This window comes from Culicoides brevitarsis, chromosome 2 (assembly GCF_036172545.1).
Source record: "Culicoides brevitarsis isolate CSIRO-B50_1 chromosome 2, AGI_CSIRO_Cbre_v1, whole genome shotgun sequence".
Lineage (NCBI taxonomy): Eukaryota > Metazoa > Arthropoda > Insecta > Diptera > Ceratopogonidae > Culicoides > Culicoides brevitarsis.
In genome coordinates, this window is record NC_087086.1 from 35833174 (window position 1) to 35841253 (window position 8080).

Here is an 8080-nt window from a genome sequence, read left to right on the forward strand (position 1 = left end):
TTTTACCTGACAATAAAATGATGCACGTCTATGTTGCTGTTCAGGAGGTTGCCAAAAAAAAATACAAAACAAAAAAAATCGCATAAAAAATGTGAGTTAACATATTTTAATTAATATGTGTGTCTTATAAATTTATTATGAGATTGCCGAAAATTCTAGCTTGTCGTCGTCGTCGTTACAACTTTAAAATTTATTCTGGTCAAGTACGGGAATTCGTTCAACGATGTTCTCTCCATTCGGAATAAATAACAATATAATAGATAAAATAATTGTACAAAACTGCAACTTTACGTGAGGCTCTGTGGATGGGAAAGAGGTAAGTTTTACACTTCAAAATATTAGTTTTATTTTTTTTTTATTTCTGGTTTTATTTAAATTTAAATTTAACCATTGAACTTAATTATAACTTTAATTTTTTATACGTCAAATTTTTTAGTAAATTTAATAAACTTTTTTCTACTTGAATTTTTGTTAGTTTTATCCCATTTTGTATTCAACATTTTATTGGACATTAGTTTTGAGCTTTATTTGAGATGACTTCATTTTTTTTGTTCATACGGTTTAAAATAAAGTGTTTTTTTTAATTTTCAGCCTATTGTTTTGACAAAGAAACAATCGACCAATACTTTGAACAGTTAAAAAACGAACTTGAAAAAATTGTCGTTGTATCGCTAAGTTAGGTATTTAAGAAAAGTTAAGTTGACGTCTTAATCTATTGAATTAACTTCTAAATTTTTTCTTTGAAATATGAAAAGATCAAAAAGAGGTAGAGTGGAACAAAATTTTACACAAAACCATTAAAAGATCCTAAAGTTGAAATAAATTTACTTAAGATCCTGGAAGTAGATCAATAAGCAAAGCCAAAGACCAGAAGTCAAAAACACAAACTTTAAATAGCCAAACATACTTAAAAGAACTCTATATTAACTATCCTTTTAATCTTGTATACTTCTTCTCAAAACTATTAAACGGCTTAAAAGTATATTCATTTTTTTCTCGAAACTCAAGAAAAAATTATAAAGTATAATCGAGACATCTAATCAATGACATATTTCTATGAAAACCATAAATAACATTTTCTTTAAAACGAAAGAAATTATTTTGATTCCTTATTGAGTTAAATTAATCTCTTTTCTTATCACAGTAAAAATAAGAGACAAATGCGAACACACACGCTGGGTATGTCAGTACGAAAGAGAATACAAAAATAAAATGACAACAAAATTAAATTCTAATTAAGTTTATATTCAGAGCTTGTTATATAAATCTGAAATTCAATTTTAATGAATATGAATTTTAGAGTCTCTACTCCGATGCTGGACTGCATATTGCAACGCGCCAATATACACACGAAGCAGCTTCGAGTGTTCTTTCAATACATTTGTATTTATTTTAGATTATTTATTTTTGTGTTACATTTCTTCTCTATATCAGACTCTCTGTGCATGTTTTACACACAAAATTGAGGAAAATTTTATAAGAACTAATGAAATGATGCCGACCAACAAATACACAACAATTTTGCAGCTCAATTTGTATCGAAGTTTCGAAAATAATTATTTTCGTGTTCTCCGTATATGAAATATTATTATTCGAATAAATTAGCTTTTAGTTGTGTATAGTTTAATTTTTTTAATATTTATTTATTATTTGAAAGGAAATTGTCATTTAATCGATCAGTAATTCGTTTAGAGCAAGATGTGTTATGATAAATTGGGAACGGAGCGAGATTAAAATGAAATTTAGCAATTTTGGAAGGTGCATTGCCATTTTATGGATTGATTTAAAGTTCAAACCATATAAAAGCTTTACTTAATTTAAATAGTGAAATTTTGCAAATATTACAACGAACTGTATAACGAGACAAAATATTGCATTACCGAACACTGCATCAGAAGAGAGGTTGCCTTAGTTGCCTTAACTAATTGACATTCAAACTTTTGTGGGTAAATATTTATTAAACTTTCGGTCGTTCTTTGTCCATGCCGGATTGTTTATTGCAACAAATGCATAAAAATAGTCGACAAAAGTTAAAATATTACTAATTTTGAGTTAGATTTTACTAATTGTCGTAATAAGCGTGAATTTTCTCAATTTAAAGTCATATAAAGTTGATTATATATTTCGCATTATTATTATCATATTTTTGAATTTCTATGAATTTTTGAGTCTCTGTATGATAATTTAAAGCAATTTAAAAAAAAATATTAAAACCTCGATTAAAACTTAAATTGTATCTCTTAAAATTACTTAAAAATTATATTTTATCGATTCTAAGAAAATTAATACAATGTAAAATTTTTTTTTTCTTAATTTCGACTGATTGCCAGAGGACATTTTCAATAATTTCAATACTTTGAATATTGAAGTATTTTTTTAAATAATTTTTTTAAAGTATTTTAATGAAAAAAAAATCCATAATGAGAATAACTTTTGAAACTTCCTTCAAAACATTAAGAATTAAATAATTCTTAGAATTAATATAATTAAATTAACGAAAAAAATTAATAATAAATTATTTTAAAATTTTTTATTATTAAATATTAAAAGTTAATATTATTTATTATTAATTTTAACTATTTTATTATTAATTATATTTAATTAAAAATAATAAATAATTTTTTGAATTTTAATTTATAATTATTTCTTTATTATTTTAAATTTAAATTTATTATTTTGAAAATTATCAAATAATTTTAAATTTTTTTTCAATCCCATACTTTAACAAAAATATTTTTATTTTTTAATAAAATATTTTAAAAAATAATTTCTTTCAATAAATTGCGTAATTACCGCTTTAAATTCTTATTCATATTTATTTATGAACGTAATAATTACAAATACAAATATATAATTCAATAAATTCCAATTAAAAATAACATTAATGTGCTTTCATGAGTTATTATCAATCCAAAGTCCGATAAGAAACCTGCATAAAAAATTTTATAAGAAAAAAAAATATTTTTTCTCAAACAATTTTTTTCTTTCTTCACAGAAAATGCACTAAAATAATAATATTATTACTTATTTATATTCGATGTATATTTTTTTCTTGCTTTATCAATAATAAAATATTTAAAATATGATTTTCTTCATCTCTCTTCGTTAAATAATAAAGATCTCACAAGATGATCACGATTTTTCGTGCATGATAAAAGTACGAGGATATTAAAATAAAATATTATCGTTTGATTATTACTTTATATATATAAATATATATATAAAAAAATATAATAATATTATTATTAAAAAATACACAAACATTGTCTGAACTTTTGCAGCTTCTTCTTCTTTTTCTTTCTCCGTGGATTAATTTTTTTTTTCTTATAATGAACATAAAAATATCTCTCGATTGAATACTAATTGATACAGTTCTTGTTTTCGTTTCAATTTATATTATTTTTATTATTACTACTTACTATTTATGGAATGAAGATGGCATCACGAAATAACTTTTGCATCTTGTGAAAATGTAATTTTAACAATTTTCAAGTCTGCTGACGCAAATATCTCTTGAGGGGAGTGAATTTTGTGGTTTTTTCGCCAAATTAAATTAAATTATATGAAAATATGACGAAGGGAACGCGCCATTTTTCCAGAAGACAAACTTGAGACTCGCGACAGAAGGGTGATACATGTCTTCATAGCGTAACAAATAAAAATCAAAACGTTTACTTCGTGGTAGATTCAAGTGCACTTTAACACTTGATGTGTTGATATGATGCGAAGATGGATGGATTTCCGAATATTTTACATTAAAATGGGACAAAATAGGCAATTATGATGTATTTTTAAGAGATTTTTGTATTAAAAACCGCACAAACAACATTTTTCGGGCAGACACGAGAAAGAGGACACTCCATTCACCCACTCACTGCGCTTTACATACCGACAAGAGTAGCGGTACAGGCGAAATAATAAATCGGTGATTTTGAATAGAAATTTTGTTTTAAAACAGTCATGCGGCGTTTCTGGTATTCCCTTAAGCAATAAATGAAACGTCATCATATTTGCCTAAAACTAATTTGTATTTATAGTTTTGATCTTGCATTTATAGGCAATTCTCCTCTCTTTTCCATGTTTTGTGGCGCGTTGTTATTTTCCTGCTGCTGCTGTGATACTATTTGCACAATTGCAATCAGATCTGAGTCAAGAATTGCCGACTTTGTCTTTGTAATTTTTGCATTTTGATTTATTCTGGCAGCTCAAATTGTTCCACAGAAGACAATTTCCTCGAATTATTCATTGAGACCCGTTTTAATAATAATCGACAATTAACACGTTTTACTTCATTGCACAAGAAGGCTCAAGGAAGGCAAACTACCTGAAAAAAAAAGTTCATACAATTTATTGGTTAAAACGACAAAAGTTGGAAAAAGAAGGGAAAATCAATAAACAAATAGTTTGCAGTAATTTTTATATATTTGATATAAATAATTCAATAAATGCACAAATCAACCGTAATTGTCCTTTGTAAACACGCATTCTAGTCATTTTCATGTTCTTGTACTTAATTTACCTTCGTTCGTATTTATTTTCAAATGAATTCGATGAACATAGGTTGAGGTTGGTTTTGATGTTTTGACTTGATTGTTGTTATTACTTATTATTATTTTTTTCATATAAAATATTCAAGACTTATTGAGATTAGAAAGGAAAAAAAAATATAAAGTTGAGTTTTAAAAAAATAAATTTGAATTATTTTCAAAGTTATATTCAATTAAAATTGTATATTCTTTAGAATTTTAGAATTTAATTAATATTAATTAAATAAAAATAAAAAAAATAGGGGAGGTACATATATTTTATATCATAGGTTTATAGAGTATGCATATAAAATTTATTTATTTAAATTTATCAAATTAAATTAAATTAAGTTTTACATTCATTAAATATATATTTTTTTTCATTAATTTAATTTAATTAATTAAATATAAAATAAATTAATTTAATTAATTAAAGAAATGTTTTTCAAAAATCGATTTTTATGTACATGAAAAGAAAGATGGATGATGAAAGGAAATAAACGTTTATAATTTTTAATTAAACCTTTATTAAAAAAGTTTTTGAAGTTTTTGTATACTATAATTTAATTTATATTTTTTTTATTTAAAAATTATCATTTTTTAAAAATATTATTATTTTTTTTATTATTTTTTTATTAGTTAATTTTAAAAATCTTCTTTTACACAATTTTAAATAATTTTTTATTAATTTTCATTAAAGTTTTAATATAATTTTATTTTATTATTTTTTTATAAAGCTTTATAAAAATAATTTTTAAAAAATAATTAGCTGAATTTAATATTTTTAAGATAACTAAATTTCTTAATAATGTTAGGTATTTAACTGTTCAAAAATTTATTTTCTGAAATTAAGTGATTTTAAATTTTTTTAATTATATTTTTAAAAGTTAAATTTTTCATCAAAATCTTCTAAAAAAATATATATTTATGTTTAATTTATAATCAAATTTTAATGAATTTTATTTAATAAAAGTCAATAAAAGTTAAAGTTTTTTTTAAAATTCGTTAAAATAAAATTTAATTTAAAAAAAAAATTAGAAAATTTTAAATTTTTACATAATTTCTATAAATTTATTTAATTTTTATTAAAAATTCTCTAAAAATTATGAAAAAAATTAAAATTTTCTAACTTTTTTTTTAAAATTAAATTTAATTTTAAAGAATTTAACAAAACTATTGTTTTATTCAAGTAAATTTATAATAAAAAACATCTTTATTCAACAAAAAGTCCATTGTAAGAACATAAAGCTATAAATCAATCAAGTTCATACTACATGTTTTATTTTACATTTTTTGCTAAGAAAACATTTATTTTAATTTCTAAGCAAAAAATTTTAATTTCTTACGAATAATGAAACATTTTATAATGAATTCTAAAAAAATCCTTTAAAATCTTAAAAAAATAATTATTTAAAAACTTTTTATAACATCTGATAATCAAAAATTTACAAAAAGATATCTGTTCCCTATCATAATAATACAACAACTACAAAAAACAATCATCACAACTTATACCCAAAAGTCATAATTTAGATAAAATTTTTCACCCCAACTTACCCAGTTTTTTTTATGTTCATCAAATGATATTATTCAAACATCATATCAATTATTCAACGAAGGCAGTGTTTTTTTACACGGAGGGCAAAATGTTTCTGCTTGCGATTGCATTTACACAAATGAATGAAAAAAAAAGAAAAGTTACGTGATATTAAAAATTTATAAGAATTTATTAAATATTTAATGTTGCCTTATATTTTTTTATCAGTCCTTTTTTTATTTTTATAAATAAATTAACGTTCTGCCATGTAAAATGTACAAAGTTGTTGTATAGTAGTTGTAAGATTGCTTGTTTCTTGTACAGACAGAAGGTACAAAATTGCATTCATTTTTTATCATCATTAATAATGTAAAACAAAATAGTTAGCTTGCTTCGTCGTCGTCGTCGTCGTGTAATTTAATTGAAAAGTTCAAAAAAAAAAAGTCAGAGACGGAAAACAAGAAAAAAAAATAGTTCTTTGACAAAAAAAAAATATTAATTTATAAATATTAAATTAACATAAATTAAAAAATAAGCACACGTGACATGTCGATTGGCCCGCCTCTCGTACACGAAGCGGCATCAGCACGTCGCACCGCAGCAGCAAAGATCGTGCATGTGCTGCATGTCCACCCGCCAAATCCCCCCGAAAAAGTGGAGTATTTATACAATATAATATAAAATATCCGCGCGCGTTATGCACATATATTAATATGGAGGCCGGACATTTTCTTCTGCGATAGTGGGGGAAAAATACCTCTTCGTTTTTTTGTGTTGTGTAGTGCTCGCGAAGAGCGGCAGCGTATACGACGCGTATCTATCATAAAACGAAGAATAAAAAATTATTATAATAATTCTTGATATCAAATACGAGAGACACGTATATGTCCTATAGGCGTATGATCCTGTACGGCGGCTGTACGGAAAACAGATGAGATGAGAACCACGTTTTTGATCGGCTCTTAACCACGAACACTACACGATTGTAAACTCACACCTACACAAAAAAGTAACTTTTCTCGTGGAGGATAGGAGCGCGCTCACAAATAAAAACATTCGACGTACGGTGAGTGATACTATAGTATACTATACTGTCGTCGTCGTCGTAGAATTGTTCAATAACAATTATATTCCCTCGCTGTATGCTTTCAGTATGTTTTTCTTTTCTTCAAAATTCAAATTCAGTGTTCAATTGAACGTCGTGATGTTTACATCGTATCATTTATACTCCTCTCTAACTTCGGCAAAAGGCATATAATAATAATAATAATAATAAATATTAATATAAAATATATATATATATAACATATATATCCATAATATATATATATACAAAGACATTGTACGTTGTTATGCTTTATTATTATTATTTGTATATTACAGCCATAAAAAATATCAATTTTCTAATTAAACTTTGAATGTGTATATGATAGCAACGTATTTCATTCCGAGTATAAATTAAAATAAATAATAATAAATAATAAATTAAATTTGAAATAATAAAAAAAAACTTCAAGGAGAATTTAATTCAATATAAATAATAATAATAATAAAAAAAAAATATTATTAATCATAACAACATTTGGAACGAATACGAATGCCGAGTGTAACGTGTTGTGTTTTTTTATTATCATGATTTTTTTTTATGAATTATATTATATTATTAAACTAATGTTGTAGAGTGAATATAAAATAAAGTATAAAATAAATGTGTGTGTATATTTACATTAAAATCGAGAAAAGCTAAAGTAATTAAAAACGCATTATAATAATAAACATGTATATATAATAATAGCAGCAGTAACACACACATCATATACATTGTATAGACGACGATAAACACAGCGAGTCAGTCCAATATAAATACAAATTATTAAAAAGCTGGAATGAGAACAACATACTTATTATTATTATTACTTGTGTAGATGTGTACAATATAAAATAAATATAAATATATATATATATATTGAATTAATAAGCACTTGAATAATAAAAGGCAGATACATATATAATATTA